Consider the following 15,214-nt stretch of genomic DNA (forward strand, 5'->3'; position numbering starts at 1 on the left):
TTTTGTGGTTTTTATTAGAAATAATTTTTTTCATTTTAAAAAATCGCGATTTTCATTCTTTCCGGAAAAAAAAAATAATTTATTGCTGGATATAAGTTTTAACCCTAAAGTTAAAACCATTCTCTTTCTCTCATCCCCCTCCCCACGTCGACAGCAAGAAGAGAAACCTCCCAAGCAAGTTCTTCGTTTTTTTTGTCTTCTAAATCTCTTCTAAAGGTAAGATTTCTTCTCTTTTTCTTATTAAAGCTTTGATTTTTAGTATATGTATGCCCAAGTTAGTTTAAAGTTCTTCAATTTTTGAGTTTTCATACAAACATTAGGGTTTTAAATTAGACTAAATTAGGATGGTTTTGCTAGTTCTTTCCATGGATTAATGCTTAAATATCTACCCCAAACAAACCCCTAAAGTTATCTTTGAGTTTAAGAGAGTTGGAGACCGAAATTTTTTCGGATCTTCTGCGGAACTCGACGAGTTCATGACGCTGGGATGCCAATTTATTTTGTTTTTAACATTTTTTTTATGTTTGTTTGCTTTTCTGTGATTTATGGTTTTGCAGAATCATGTCCAGAAATATGGGCCAAAGTTCTAAAGGAAGTCAAAGGGGTTGTCCATGGCTTGATTTTCCACAAATTGGTTCAAAATCCACAGTGTTAGCATGGAAAAGGAAACTGGAGAAACTGAAAAAGAAGGAGTTCTACTTGCCAAATGAATTAGATTGGTCTTGTCTAGAGCAATGGGGGTTGGTTGAACGAATGAATCCTCATCTAACCAAGGTATTCATGCAAGATGGAGTAAGGATTACATGTGATGCTTGTAGGAGAATTTTCCGATTGCAAGATCCGGTATACCAGGAATTATGTTGGGAGTTTTATTCTACTATCAAGTTCAGTGGGAGTGAAGACTATTTTGATACAAATGCTCTTACTTTCATGCTTGGGGGTGAGTTCCGGGAATGTAGTGTGGTAGAACTAGCATGGCGAATGGATTTGTATGAACGAGATGTGGCAATGACGGAAGCCTTTGGGATTTTTCTAAAAACATGTCACAAGGATTTTCCAAATAGTGAGGATGCAGCAAGGTGGTGGAGTACGATTCCCAATGGATTTTATATTCCATCCGCGGCCCAAGAAGCAAGCATCCGATCACCTGTCCATCGTCTTCTTCATCGCCTCATCGCAAGGTCCATCAATATGAGAAGGGGTGATGATAAAGTGCCAAGCCGAGATGTTTTCTTTCTATGGTGTATTCTTACACCTAACCAGTTTTGTAACATTCTGTATTGTTTAGCAAAGTATTTAGCGGAAAGTGGGGGGAAGGAAAGATCAACTTCAAGGATATGTGGTGGGATGTTCATAACCGAATTGGCAAGATCTTATGGAATTCTTGAAAGGAGGGTTGGAAATCAATTTACAATGGTGCCACAACCCGCATTTAGTCCTCTTCTTTATAGAAGGGCTAAAATTATTGTAGATTATGGCGGGGGGCATGTTAATATTCCATCAGTGGATGATGCGGAACTACCGGAACAACCGGGGAGGCGGGTTCGTCCATGACCAACACATATGCAAGAAGATCCTCCCGTTATTCCAATAAATGATGAGCTTCCCATGGATCCTTATAATGTTGAGCAATATGCGTTTCAAGATGACTTAGCAAGCAGCTTGAATTATGGACATAGGAATTTAGCTCATTTGATGTCTCATTTGAACATTCCAAGGATGGAAAATGAACCGGAATATCCATATGTGAGTGGAGTGAAAGATGGAGTATGCGTCAAAGTGGAGCCGGAGGAAGCGGGTTAGGAGAAGAAGAAAGTGAAGATGAAGATTAATTATCCTTTCCTTATCTTTTATTTTGTTGGCTTGTTTAAACTATTTTTCTTTGTTTATTTTTGTTTGTTTGGTGTGTTTATTTTGTTTGATGTTTAAACTTCTAGTAATTTAGGATTTTATTGGTGTGTTTTCCTTTTATTACTTTTTGTTTGTTTCTTTTGTTGTTCTCAGAATATATGTTGAGGGAGAGAATGAAAGAATATAGCATGAGGGGTATGAAGTGAAATCGAGTCTAAAACGAGAAGAGTGAGAGGATTACGTCTATTCGCAAGAGTGGTGAACAAAAGAACTAAAAATATATGTTTTTTTGTAGAAGAATGAAGAGAAATATTGCCATAATCATTCCCTTCAAAGTCATAATCGAAAAATGAAGTTGGGGAATATGTTGTTTCACAGAGAGCAAAACTCGTCGAGTTCTTTAAATAAACTCGACGATTTCCTTCGAAGAATCCCGAATCTGAAGTTTTCGCAACTAAACTTAATAAGTTCACTTTATTCTCGGCGAGTGGCTCTTTTTCTTACCTTTGAGTTGGTGATTTGACTACAGTTTAAGGAGGCAATTGGCTGTGCTATCAATGGTTATTTTCCAAGCAATTTCCAACATTTTTTTCCTCTATATTTTGGAGCATAACCACACGAGATTTGACACCCAAGGCGTGGATGAGCTGTTCCCATGTCTAAAGTCAGTTGAAGATGGAACTTAACAAGAAGAATATTACCTCGCAACTACTATCCCAGGGGAGTTTGTTCTAATTCTTTCTACTTTTATGTTCTTTTTCATGCATAACATGCAATGGGGATATTGCATAAATGAAGTGTGGGGTAGGGGGTTGATTACACTAGTTATATTAGAATCCTAGGTTTAATTTTTGAAAATTTGCATAAAAATTGCTAGGGCCTAATTTAGAAAATTTTGGTAAAGCAATTAGGATTCCATGTTAATATTATGTTTGATGATTGCAAGAGGACCCAAATGTTTAGTTGCGCCTATATACATTATAGTGCATTTGTGGCTCCCTTTATTCTAGTGAAATCATGGGACAAAAATACAACCTCGCTTAGTTTGAAGATCGCAACATGTTTAGCATCATGTACTTGAAATGTATCTAGGAAAACTTAAGTAGTCATTGCACACTAGACTAATTCCTTTAACCAATAAAGGATGAAGTTAAATTCCCTTGCTTAAGCATATGTTTTTCTAGGTTTTTAGTTTTGAGTGAGAAAAGTGCGTAAAAGAAAAAAAGAAAAAGAAAAAAAAAGGAAAAAAAGGGAGTGATGGAATGTTTGAATAAAGCATCTACAAAGTTATGAAGACAAAGAAGAATATCATGAAGAAAAGCTACAAAGTATAGAAGATTCAATCAAAAGTTGTATTTGTTTTATTTATTGTAATTTTCTTTTCTAGGTTATTTTTTCGTATGTATGCTTGGGGATTTAACCAAAAATGACTTGATGTTAAGAGAGTTTTCTGGGGATGGATTCGGAGGGATGCATAAAATGAGCATTGTTCAAAAAAAGTGGGCGAGTGTTTATGAGGATTGTGAGTATTTAGAATTGAGGGGGGGTTCTTAAGAAAATTTTAGACACAAATGCATGCGTTGCGGTCTTGGCATAATGGCTGGGTTCAATTGGGATTGTCTTATGTGGTATTAGTTTGCTAAAAATCGGTTTTGCTTGAGGGCAACCAAAAGTCAAGTGTGGGGTATTTTGATATGGGCTTATTTAGTCATAGAAATCATTCATTATCTTATTAATTATTATTGATTTTATATCATTTTATGAACAAAAGATACTTAATTAGCTTAATATTTCAATTTCAGCAATAAAAGACATGCTTGGATGAAAAAGGAAGAGGATTGAGTGATTGGAAGCTTAGAGATCAAGGATTAAAGAAAGAAGCTAAATAAAAGAAGAAAATCGACGAGTTTTTCGCACAAACTCGACGAGTTTATTAGAATATTCTAGATTTAAGGATGCCTTGCCGTACACGCTGGACACGCGAATTACTAAAGAAACTCGTCGAGTTATTCTAAAAAACTCGACGAGTTGGGCCGATTTTTGGAAACTATAAATAGATAACTTATAGGCCCGAAAACCTAACTTTTGCTGGAGGCTAGCTGAGACTTTTGAAGATCAGAAGGATTCTTGGAGCTGCTATTTTCGAGATTTCAACATAAGAGACAATTTCAAAGAGAATCAAAGGCAAATAATCATTCTTCTTTTCTTAATCTTTGTTTTGAACCATGTTTGAATCATTAGATTTTGATTTTAGGTTATTACGTGCTTTAGATATGAGCTAAAAGCTTTTTACTTCTGTTTGGATGAGATAATCTTATGAACATGGTTTGATGGAGTGGTTGAATTGATATTAATTTGGTTATTCATCTTGTTAAGCTTATTAAAGATCCTTATGTATTGATGATAAATATTTTTAGTTAACAAATAAGTGATTGAGTTGCATGAATATCTTCTTGATTACTTGATTCATATAGTTTTATGAATATAAGATTGTATGCCTAGAAATAGTGAATATTAAACTAGGGTTAACTATAAAATGTGTAAATCAATGTGTGGGCGTGTGTGATGAACAACCATACATGAGCTGATTGAATTGAACAATTTAATTAACTATTGTTATAAGTCTTGCTTGATACGAACTGAACACTAGGAAACTTGTTAATTTAATCACTTGATCACCGTTTGAATTAACTTGTCTACTAAAGGATTGGTAATAATGAACATGAACCCAATCACATTAGGAATCGGTAACCATTGACATATTAATTCATTGCACTTTCCATGAAATCAACCATAGGAATAAGTGAATCGAATATAAACAGAAGTCTCTTTTATCATTGAATCTATTTATCCTTTCTTATTTTTCTTAGTTGTTAATTGTCTTTGTTTGAGTTTTAAGGTGCTTGATTAAGTTTCTAGTCTTGAAAAACTAGAGAAACCCCCACTTTTTATTTAATTAGATAATAATAGTACTTAATTTGATTGTTACCGTTCCCTATGTTCGATACCGTACTTGCTTAAACTAAATTACTATCGATAGGTACACTGCCTGCGTGTGTTTGTTTTCATTTGAGTTTGTTAGGATTAAAACTAGTTTGTTTTAAACACATCACATCCTAGAGTATAAGTTGGTAGAGAAGTGGTCGATGGTACGGTTAAAAAGAAGGCCACAGAGGTTAGAGGTACGGTCGAAGACGTATGTGTAGGCGGTGGAGAAGATATCTGATAAGAGAGGCAGTGGGAGGAAGCATGAGGAAATAAAAGCGGTGGAAGGAACTGGTGGTGTAATAAAGAACGAAGCAAGCCATTTGATCAAATGATATAAACTGCCCAAAAAACAAAGACGGAAAAAGAAAGCCAAAAGTAGACATGTATATATAAAGGAAGGACATTTTTGCCAAATCCTTAGCAAAGTTATTGTAGCTAAGGATGGAGAAATTTAATATATATATATATATATATATATATATATATATATATATATATATATATATATATATATATATATATAATTTCTTGCCACTTGGTAGCACAAGGGCCTACCATGTATTCCAAGTTGTTAAGCAGTTTACCCTGACTGATCAATGAAACTTTCATTGATCCAGGTGCTTTGCCTTATGCAAACAAATGAGAACTCATAGAACTCACATGCATAGTCAACTTTGACTAGAATGAGCACAAAAATAAGAATATATCAACACGATAGGTTACAAACCTCAAGTCATGTGCTAGTGATAAACAATAGGTTTTTATTCTTGATTAGTTCTTGAAAATTGTCAAGATTTTTAAGACTCCCGCTGTCCTCTTGACATATAAGACTCTCTTGTCAAGAACCATTCCTTGACAAACAAATATTCAAGAGTTAATGTGGATTCTTATCAAGACAAACACTTCACACAATTGGTCATATTTGGATCACAACTTACCAATTTCAAATGTACAAGGGTAAGAAAACATTTTACTCTACATTTGATAAGTGTTATAAACCTTTCTTATAACTATGTCACTCAAGGCTCAATCTTGGAGTATGACTCTAAGACTTGTTTTGGAATGAAGTATGATTCACCTTTTTGATTTAACCATTCCAGCAATTCACGGTTCCTCTTCTTAGCCATAGAAATGCAACAAGATGACCTTAGAGGATCAATTGTGATATGGTTTTTCATAACCATTAAGATGATCATAAAACACGATACTAAAGTACTCTCCCATCTTTTCAGATTGGAGAAACTTTTATCCTTCTGCCTAAGTTGATTCTACTCATTCGTTCTGCTATACATTGAATCTTTTTCCAATGTTTCAGAATTATGCTTAAACTTGTAAGCAAAACCATATTTACTGAACTTTAGTAACTCGTGACGAATAGTATTTTCATTCCTTGTGGTGGACCTGACCAGTGTACAAGAATGTGTATTCGATCCTTTAGTCCTTCACTTGACTCACATATACATGTGATCAAGGAATTAGTCTTAATTTGCCAAAGATGAAAATTCTCATTCATCATACAATATAACTTGCATGATTCCAAGTTTCTGTCCAATTGAAACTTGGGTGATGAGAGTCTTTCCTTATTTGGTAAATTTTGACACTACCACAATTGAAAGATTCAAATCCATATTGCTAAAATTAGAAACATACAAACACCAATTTTCACAAATGTCATTGCAAGGAGATATAATAAAGTAAAACAAAAAAATTATTTCTTTATAAAGTGAGGAAAAAACTTTTCCTTACTATGCAATTTCAAATGAAAACTATGTTGTTACAAGTTTCTAAGCAATCTATCATAACTCCTAAGCAGTAGCTCAAAAATCTGATCTTCGAACCATGCGATTGAAATCCACCTTCGTGGTTAGATTCAACATACTCTTACTTTTAAGCCTCCTTCCCTTTCTTTGATCCTACAAAACAACAAATGCAACCTTGTCACATTATGTATTAAGAATCAACAATTAGGAACTTAATAGAGTTAGACAGTAGACTTACCTGAAGCAGAACCATAAAATCTGATTAAACTACTTAGGTAGTTAGGACAGCTTCGCTTCCAATGTCCCTTTCCTTGGTAGTAGAAACACACAAGCTCACATGGAACAGTCTCAAAATTGGCCTTTCTTTTATGATCAAAACTTTTGACCATGGCCAATTCCTTTCCTTTAGGAGATGGAATCTTTTCTGGGATTTCCATTTCAGCTTGGGATGTTGATCTTCCAGTCATATTTGCTTGACCATTGCGCCAAATCATTGCTGATTCAGCATCAATTAGAAAATAGGTGAGATCAATTAGTGTCATGTCGTGATCTATCATATAGTAGTCTTTAACGAACTCACTATATGAATCAGGAAGTGATTGAAGAACCCAGTCAATAGCCAACTTCCTTGGGAAAACGACACCCAACATCCTTAACCTATCAATATGCAGCTTCATGTCCAAGACATGAGTACATACATGCCTTCCATCTTTGTGTTTACTATTCAATAGGGATTGATTGATCCTGAACTTTTCAAGTCTTTGAGCTTGTGGTTCATGAAGAATGATTAGAGGAGGTGGAGGAAGTGAAGTATGATTTTCACTTCCACGATCCAATCGTGGAACATCATCTTCGGAATGAAGCTTGTTCTAGAAGATTTGGGAAGACCATAGTTATCTGAGGCATACATCTACAAGGGACAAATTCAAGTTAGTTGATTTAGTCCTTAATATAACACGCAAATGAAATATTAAGGCTAGGACCCAACACAATATTTTACAATTTGGAAGAAGGATGTCGTAATCCAAACTGTAAAATACTTGAAGGTAGGTAAATAACGATTTACCAATTTCCACCATGAAAAACGAAAAAGAATTTTAGGTTTTAAGTGAACTGAAACTCCTAGATCCTTTAAGATTCATTGAATAATTCAATGGCATGTTTAAATCTCGATTGTACCCTTCAAGTTTGTGACTGGGATGACAAGGATCACAAACAAGGTGTGAATAACCATGCAAATTAGCTTGGTACACTCAATGTTACAATCACCTAATCAATGTGTTGGTTAACCACACACTGTCAGTCCCAGATTACTGTGCCGGTTAACCACACACGCTCCACTAACGACTTAACAAGGTGCAAAGTGCAATTTCATGGGTTAGCACCATATTCACATTTTCCTAAGTAACTAAGATTTGAGAATATATAAGTGTTTAGTTACTTTATATTTATCATTATACTTTTAGTGAGTGGAGAATTACAGTCCTATCATACCCGTTCGGTTAACGACCATCCACCAGTCAACGAAGCGGTGGATGAGAATGCACACCCATTAAACTGCCATTATATAGGCAGTAACCTTATACACCCCTTATAGACCGGCTTTGTGAATGAGACCTACTAACAGTAAGACCGTCTTTACTTTTATACATATATATAAATATTAAGCCTATAATATTATAATAGTATAAGGATTGAATTTTAAACTTTTAAAATTCTAGGGTTTGGAACTAAATGTGTCAAAAGAAGACTCTACATTTACAAATTCCAAAACTTGAGTGCAAGTTTTTAACTATTCAAAAAACCTTTGGAATCCACAACATATGAGTTTAATATAGGCTTTAATGAAAAAACTATTGGAAATCCATAACTTGAGGACAAGTTATGGAGTTCATCAAAACATTTATGGAAAAAACTCTTCGAGACCATAACATATGAGTTTAATGAAGTCTTTTAAAATAAAAACTTTTCATTTTCCAAAACTTGAGGACAAGTTATGGAGTACACTAAAGGACATAAAGATCATCTAATAAACTAACAAGCATGTCAAATATTGTCCGTGATCTGGATTAAACTCATATGAACAAGATAATTCATATCAAACAAATTTCATGTAATTAGCATAATCATATAAACTAATACAAAACATGAAACTTTGACACTTATCTTATAAATTGGATAAGCATGATCATTACCACATCAAAAACAGGTTTTTAAGTTCAAAAATAACCTAGGGTAATGATCCTAGTCTAATTCTAGCCAAAAAAATTGAAAATATGCATTCTGCAGCACCAACTCGTCGAGTGGAAGAACAAACTCGGCGAGTTGGTTAGAATTGTGCTTGGACTCGGCGAGTCCACTGTCCAGAACAGCGGAAAATCAATTTTTCAAGCTTAAACAACAAGTAGCATCAAGTATAATTGAAAACAACCCTAGGCTCTGATACCACTTGTTGGGCTGAAGATTATTTTGAAGATTGCGTCTTTTGGGCTCGATAGTATAAGTTATTTTGTATTCCGGTTTGGGCCTGTCCAACCGAGAGCCTTTTATGTTTTGTATATAAGTTAATGCTTGCATGTATATTAGAAAAACGATTTAGAGATTAACGAAATAGCGATTCATCTAGAGCGTAACAGGTTTCTTTAATCGTTCTTGTAACCTATCAATCCTCTACAGTTGATGTTCTTAATCGAGCTCTTCTGAGGATTTTGTTTAATCATTCGACTCGTTTGATTCAATCTTGTCTTGTTCTTATTATTGCGTTCTTACTGTTTTATATTCATATACTTGTTCAAGATCTAATTGATCTTCATAGATTAAAGGTTATTTTTTAATCCCATCAATTGGTATCAGAGCAGGAGGCTGTGTAATCGATACACATCTTTTCTGTGAAAAAGATTTCCATTAGGGTTTTTCCGCAACTATCGATATTTATTGAGTCGTCATCTCATTATTGACGTATCTTGATATTTATTGTTTTGCCCTAATCTGCTTTATTACAAGTCTGATCTTTGAACAGGTTTTTACGATCATAATGGATGCGACGCAATCAAACCCTATTAATATTTCCAACAGCATCGGTTCGACGACAAAGATTCCAATCTTATACACCCATGACTATGAAGTATGGTCGCATCACTTTGAAGACTACGTGATTGGATCGGAGGATAATGGGTACCTCATATGGGAAGCCATCATCAATGGACCGTTTTCTCATTCTGCAACGTCCAGAATCATTAAGACACAAAAGGAGTACAATGATCTGCTAAAGGATGTGAAGGATATTGCACAAGATGAAAAGGACAAATTCCAGTGCAATATTAAGGCGTTAAGGTTGATCAGATTCGCCCTTCAGTCTGACACATTCAGATTAGTCAGCTCATGCACGACAGCAAAGGAAGTTTGGGATAGACTTCGTGAACTGTATTCTACAGACGAGGATCTTGAACATTCTATCCAAACTTTGCTTTTATCTGAGTTTGGAGAATTCAGGCAAGGGGCCGAAGAAACGGTGACCCAGACGTTTAATCGCTTCAATCATCTTCTCAGCAAGATGATCAAACACGATATTGAAAGGAAGCTTATCGAACAGAAGGTTACTTTCTTGAATGGACTGAGGTCAGAATGGAGAGCAGTGGTTTCCACAGTCAAAGCCCATGAGCAGTTTAAATCATATTCTTTGGCGAAACTGGTGGGTATTCTCAAGTCCCAAGAAAAGATTGTGCTGCAAGAGAAGAACGTCGTTTCGAGTCTTGGTTCGTTGGCCCTTCTATCTAAAAGTAAAGCTGTGATGGAGGATGAAGACCTCAACTTGGAGGAATATGACCTCACGTCTGAGGATTATGCCATGATGGTGTCCAATCCTAAGAGGTTCATAAAGAAGAGATTCCCCAGCAACAAAAATCGAAACTGGCAGGGGAGTTACAGCTCTGAAAAGGTGAACAATGAACCGAAGGCTGAGGAGCCCAAGAAGGAACCGAAGGTGGATGGCGATTCTGGAGTAAGCTGTTTCTACTGTGGTGGGAAAAACCACTATGCTAAGGACTGTGTTCTTAAGAAGATGGCTGAAAAGGATGATGGAAATGATGAGGAAGCTGTATTGCAGAAGAGACTGGATGAGTTGAGAAAGAAGTCTACCGCTAACCCTTCTGTTAATGCTCTTATTGTGCAGGGTTCGGTTGATGATGACGAGTTCGGTAGCACAGAAGTTTGGTCTACCGACTCAGAAGACGATGAAGTGAGGAAGCCTACCCATGGAAAGGCTTATGTGGCTAAGGAGGAAAGCAGTGGAGGTAGATGCTTCATGGTGACTGACATATCTCAAATGAGGGGATACAACACCGATGGTGGAAGCGATGGACCGAAGGTGCAGGAGGACATGTGCTTTACGGCCAAACCACTCAGCCAGCAGTTCAATGAGCTCGATGAACTGATAAAGAAGGTACAATCTGTTTTTATTTCATCTAAAGTACCACCATCCTCATGTGAGAAAGAACTAAAAAACGTTAATACAAGAATTTCTCATCTAGATAGTAGCTTAACTCAAACTCGAGTCACCAATTCTAACCTAACTGATCAATTAAGCAGGGTGGCGTCGAAGAGTGAGGAGCGGAGAATGTGGATCGAGTTGAAGGAGTCTGAATTAGTTAAAGTTAAAGAAGAAAACATTTACTTGCAAAGAGATAATTTAAAATTGTTAAAACAGCGGAATGTTTTTTGTTTAATTGCAAAACGTCTATATTCTAATATTACTCAGCTTCACCTAGACTGTGAAATAGGCCAAAAGATCCATCGCATGATTTTGCCCTTCCTAGAGTTTAAGGAGGATGAAATCGATGCCGAAGCCTACAATTGTGAGAGTGTGATATCGTCTGATGATATCAATTCGACCTACATGTATGGACTGGACAAAATTGAGTCCTTCATTAAATCCAAGGACCACAAGGACATGCTCAAAAATCTTTTGGATGAAAATGATAGACTTAAACTGAGAACCGAAACCATACAAAAACTTGACTCTTTAAACGCCAACGTAAGCTCAGAAAACAAAATTGATGTTGAAAATGCATCTGAGCTTAACGAGGACGACAACATGAGTGAAATTTCTGTAGAGGACATGGTTGACTGCTCAGAATTTGTTAAAAGCGAACCTGAAAACCACAAAAATCTTATTTCTGAAAAGTCTGTGGAGTTCGCTCGATTGTCCCAACAAAAGTCCCCGAAATTAGCAGAGAAAGCAGTTGTGTATCAAAAGGTCGGGACCACTCCGAATCAAGTATACAAGGTAACTGGAGTAACCGAACATCAAACAGCTGAACTCACAGCTATTGTGAACGAAGACAATGCTGATGGCTGTGATGAGTACTTCTGGGAAGCTCCAATAGATAATGCAAACGAAAGTGTTGGCTTATCTGAAAGAACCTCCTGGATGAGTAAAGGAAGATACATACCTGAACCCTTGAATAAGCCGGATAATTTCAATGAGCCTAGCACCAGTGGTACGAAAGACATTCCTCAGGAAGATGAAAGTTCGACAAAAGAAGACGCTCCCTCTACTTCCTCAACTCAAAGTGAAACTCCTTCAGACACTCCCTCTGCTCCCTCGGCTCAAAGTAAAATTCCTTCAGTTCAAAAGGAACCAGCCAAGGAGAAACCGAAAACGAAAGCTAATGTTCATCATCAACCAAAGCAGATGAGGAATAAGAAGAGAGAAAGGAACCAAAGATACAGGAAGAATCTCTCTGAAAGGAGACAATTCTGGCAATCCCAGAATGCATACTTCTCACATCAAGATAAGAATCTGAAGTATGAAAACAATCCTGTTGGAAAGCCTGAGAGTCACAATAACCGAAAGCCAAGGTTCGGTTCACAAGATAACACCAACCGAAAGCAAACGTTCGGTTCTGAGAAAGACTTCAACCGAAAGCCAAGGTTCGGTTCACAAGACGATTTCAACTGAAAGCAAAGGTTCGGTCCTGAAGTTAAAAGAGATCAAAACTCTAAGGTCTGTCCTTCAAATGATCAAAAGCAAAAGGATCACCTAGAGTCTGCAGCTAAGAACTTCTCTCCATCTAAACCCATTTCTTCCACTACTCCCAATTCTTCTACTGAACCAACTTCTTCTACTTCTTCTAATTCTTCTACTTCCACCAATTCATCTCCATCTTGCTCTAAAGCTAATTCTGTTCGTTCTCAAAAATCTCATCCATCCGCTGAACAAAAGGACAAACAGAAGGTCAATGAATCTAAACCAGGGTCCAAACCGAACACATCCAATCCTAATAAGATAAAAGTGTTCACCATTAAAAAGAAAGATGAAACAACTCTCATAAAACGAACATATCTAGTTGACATCTCTATTACTGTTCCTGTTCCCATGAAAAGCTCACGAGGACCCAAGAAACTTTGGGTTCCTAAATCTGCTTAATTTTTGCAGGTTATAAGTGACGAGCAGTTCGACGAAGAATGGTACATCGATAGTGGCTGCTCACGTCACATGACAGGGATGAAAGAGGAGCTCAGGGAATATAGATCTCTTGCAAATGGTGGCAACGTCAAGTTTGGAAATAATTCTTTCGGCACCATAAAGGGATACGGGATGATAACAAATGGTGATTTTACTATAAGGAAGGTTGCCTATGTGGAAGGACTACAACACAACCTCATCAGTGTATCTCAGTTTGTTGGAGGTATAGGTCTCAAAGTCTCATTCGATGATGAAGGTTCTAAAATCATAGAGAAAAAGACAAAGAAAGTGATTCTCAAGTCAGAGCGAAAGGGTGAAATGTTTCCTCTAAACATGAAACCCATCAAAGGAAACCCAGCCATATGCCTGTTATCAAAAGCTCAATCCGACGAAAGCTGGTTGTGGCACCGAAGACTCTCTCATCTCAACTTTAAAGATATCAACCGACTTGTCACTGGAGGTCATGTTAGGGGTCTTCCATTGCTCAAGTTCGACAGAGAGCATTTGTGTGCTGCATGCGAAATGGGGAAGCAGAGTCGTCAAAGTCACCCATCTGTAATCAACACAAAAGTTGTTGAACCCCTCGAATTACTTCATATCGATTTGTGTGGTCCTTCATCTATCGAAAGCATCGGTGGTAGCAAGTATATTCTTGTTATTGTTGATGACTTTTCACGATTTACATGGGTGTTCTTTCTAAAGCTCAAATCTGAAGCGACTCAAAAGCTGAAAGTGTTTATCAAGCAAATTGAAGTACAGCTCAAGAAGGTTGTTCGCAACATCAGGAGCGACAATGGTCTTGAATTCAAGAACAGGGAGTTTGAAGAGTTTCTTGCAGAAAAGGGAATTAGTCACAATTTCTCAGCTCCTTACACACCACAGCAGAACAGAATTGTCGAAAGACGAAACCGATCTCTGTGTGAAGCTGCCCGAACTATGCTAAGTTTCGCTTCCTTACCTCTTTATTTTTGGGCTGATGCTATTTCTACTGCTTGTTTTACACAGAACAGGTCTTACCTCAACAAACGATTCACGCTCACACCATACGAGATTCTCAATAACAGAAAGCCTAATGTGAAATTTTTCCACGTGTTCGGCTCAAGGTGTTTCATCTTTAATTCTAAAGAACACCGCAACAAGTTCGACGTCAAAGCCGACGAGGGAATTTTTCTGGGATACTTGCTCACATCCAAGGCATACAGGGTCCTAAACAAGCGTTCGAGAAGGATTGAAGAGACATACTACGTGACCTTTGACGATAGCTATGTCAAAAAGCTACATGCCAAAGAAGACACCGCTGGGGAAATCTTTCCTCAAACTGGCCAAGTCACAGTCTCGATCGCTAACTTATATGATAAATTTCTGGAACTCTTTGACGAACCAGAGAAAGCTTCTCTCTCAGAAGCAGGTGCAGCTGACAACAAAGTTGATCATATGAAGCGGATTGTCGAAGATGCTGCAAGAAGAATGCATGAAGGAGAATCGCCCACTGATGACTCTCCATCCAACAATGCTTTAGTCGAGGGGGAGCCAAGCTCTCATGACGATGGGGAATCAAGCTCACAAGTCCAGGGGGAGCCAAGTTCTACAACTTCAACCGAAGGTCCTTCACCAACCGAAGGTGCTTCTCCAACCGAAGGCCCTTCACTAACCGAAGGTGTCTCTCCAACCGAAGGTGCTTCAAAGTCTGAAAGTCCAGCACCACAAGAAACCCCTGAACCTCAAGTTACTCAAAGCTCATCAATTGAGGGGGAGCATGCTGATATGACGCTTGATTACGATAGCCAATCTGAACCAGAAGAAATGATCAATGCTGAACTAGATCCAACCTTTGATCCGAATTACCCTCCTCTTACAAAATGGACGAGAGATCATCCTATCTCTCAAGTAGTTGGTGATGTATCTGAAAAGGTTCTGACCCGATCACAACTGAAGGCCAAACAGACATCTGAAGGCCAAACAGACATCCTTATTTTCAAAGGTCGAGTTTTGTATGTTTAACTCATTCGTATCAAAAGTTGAACCGAAGACAGTTAACACTGCCCTCGATCACTCTGATTGGGTTCAAGCAATGCAAGACGAACTGAACGAATTTGAAAGGAACAAAGTCTGGCGCCTCATTCCAACTCCTCCAGATGCTTCGGTTGTT

The sequence above is a fragment of the Lactuca sativa genome, chromosome 8 (genome assembly GCF_002870075.4).
Source record: "Lactuca sativa cultivar Salinas chromosome 8, Lsat_Salinas_v11, whole genome shotgun sequence".
In the NCBI taxonomy this organism is placed as follows: Eukaryota; Viridiplantae; Streptophyta; class Magnoliopsida; order Asterales; family Asteraceae; genus Lactuca; species Lactuca sativa.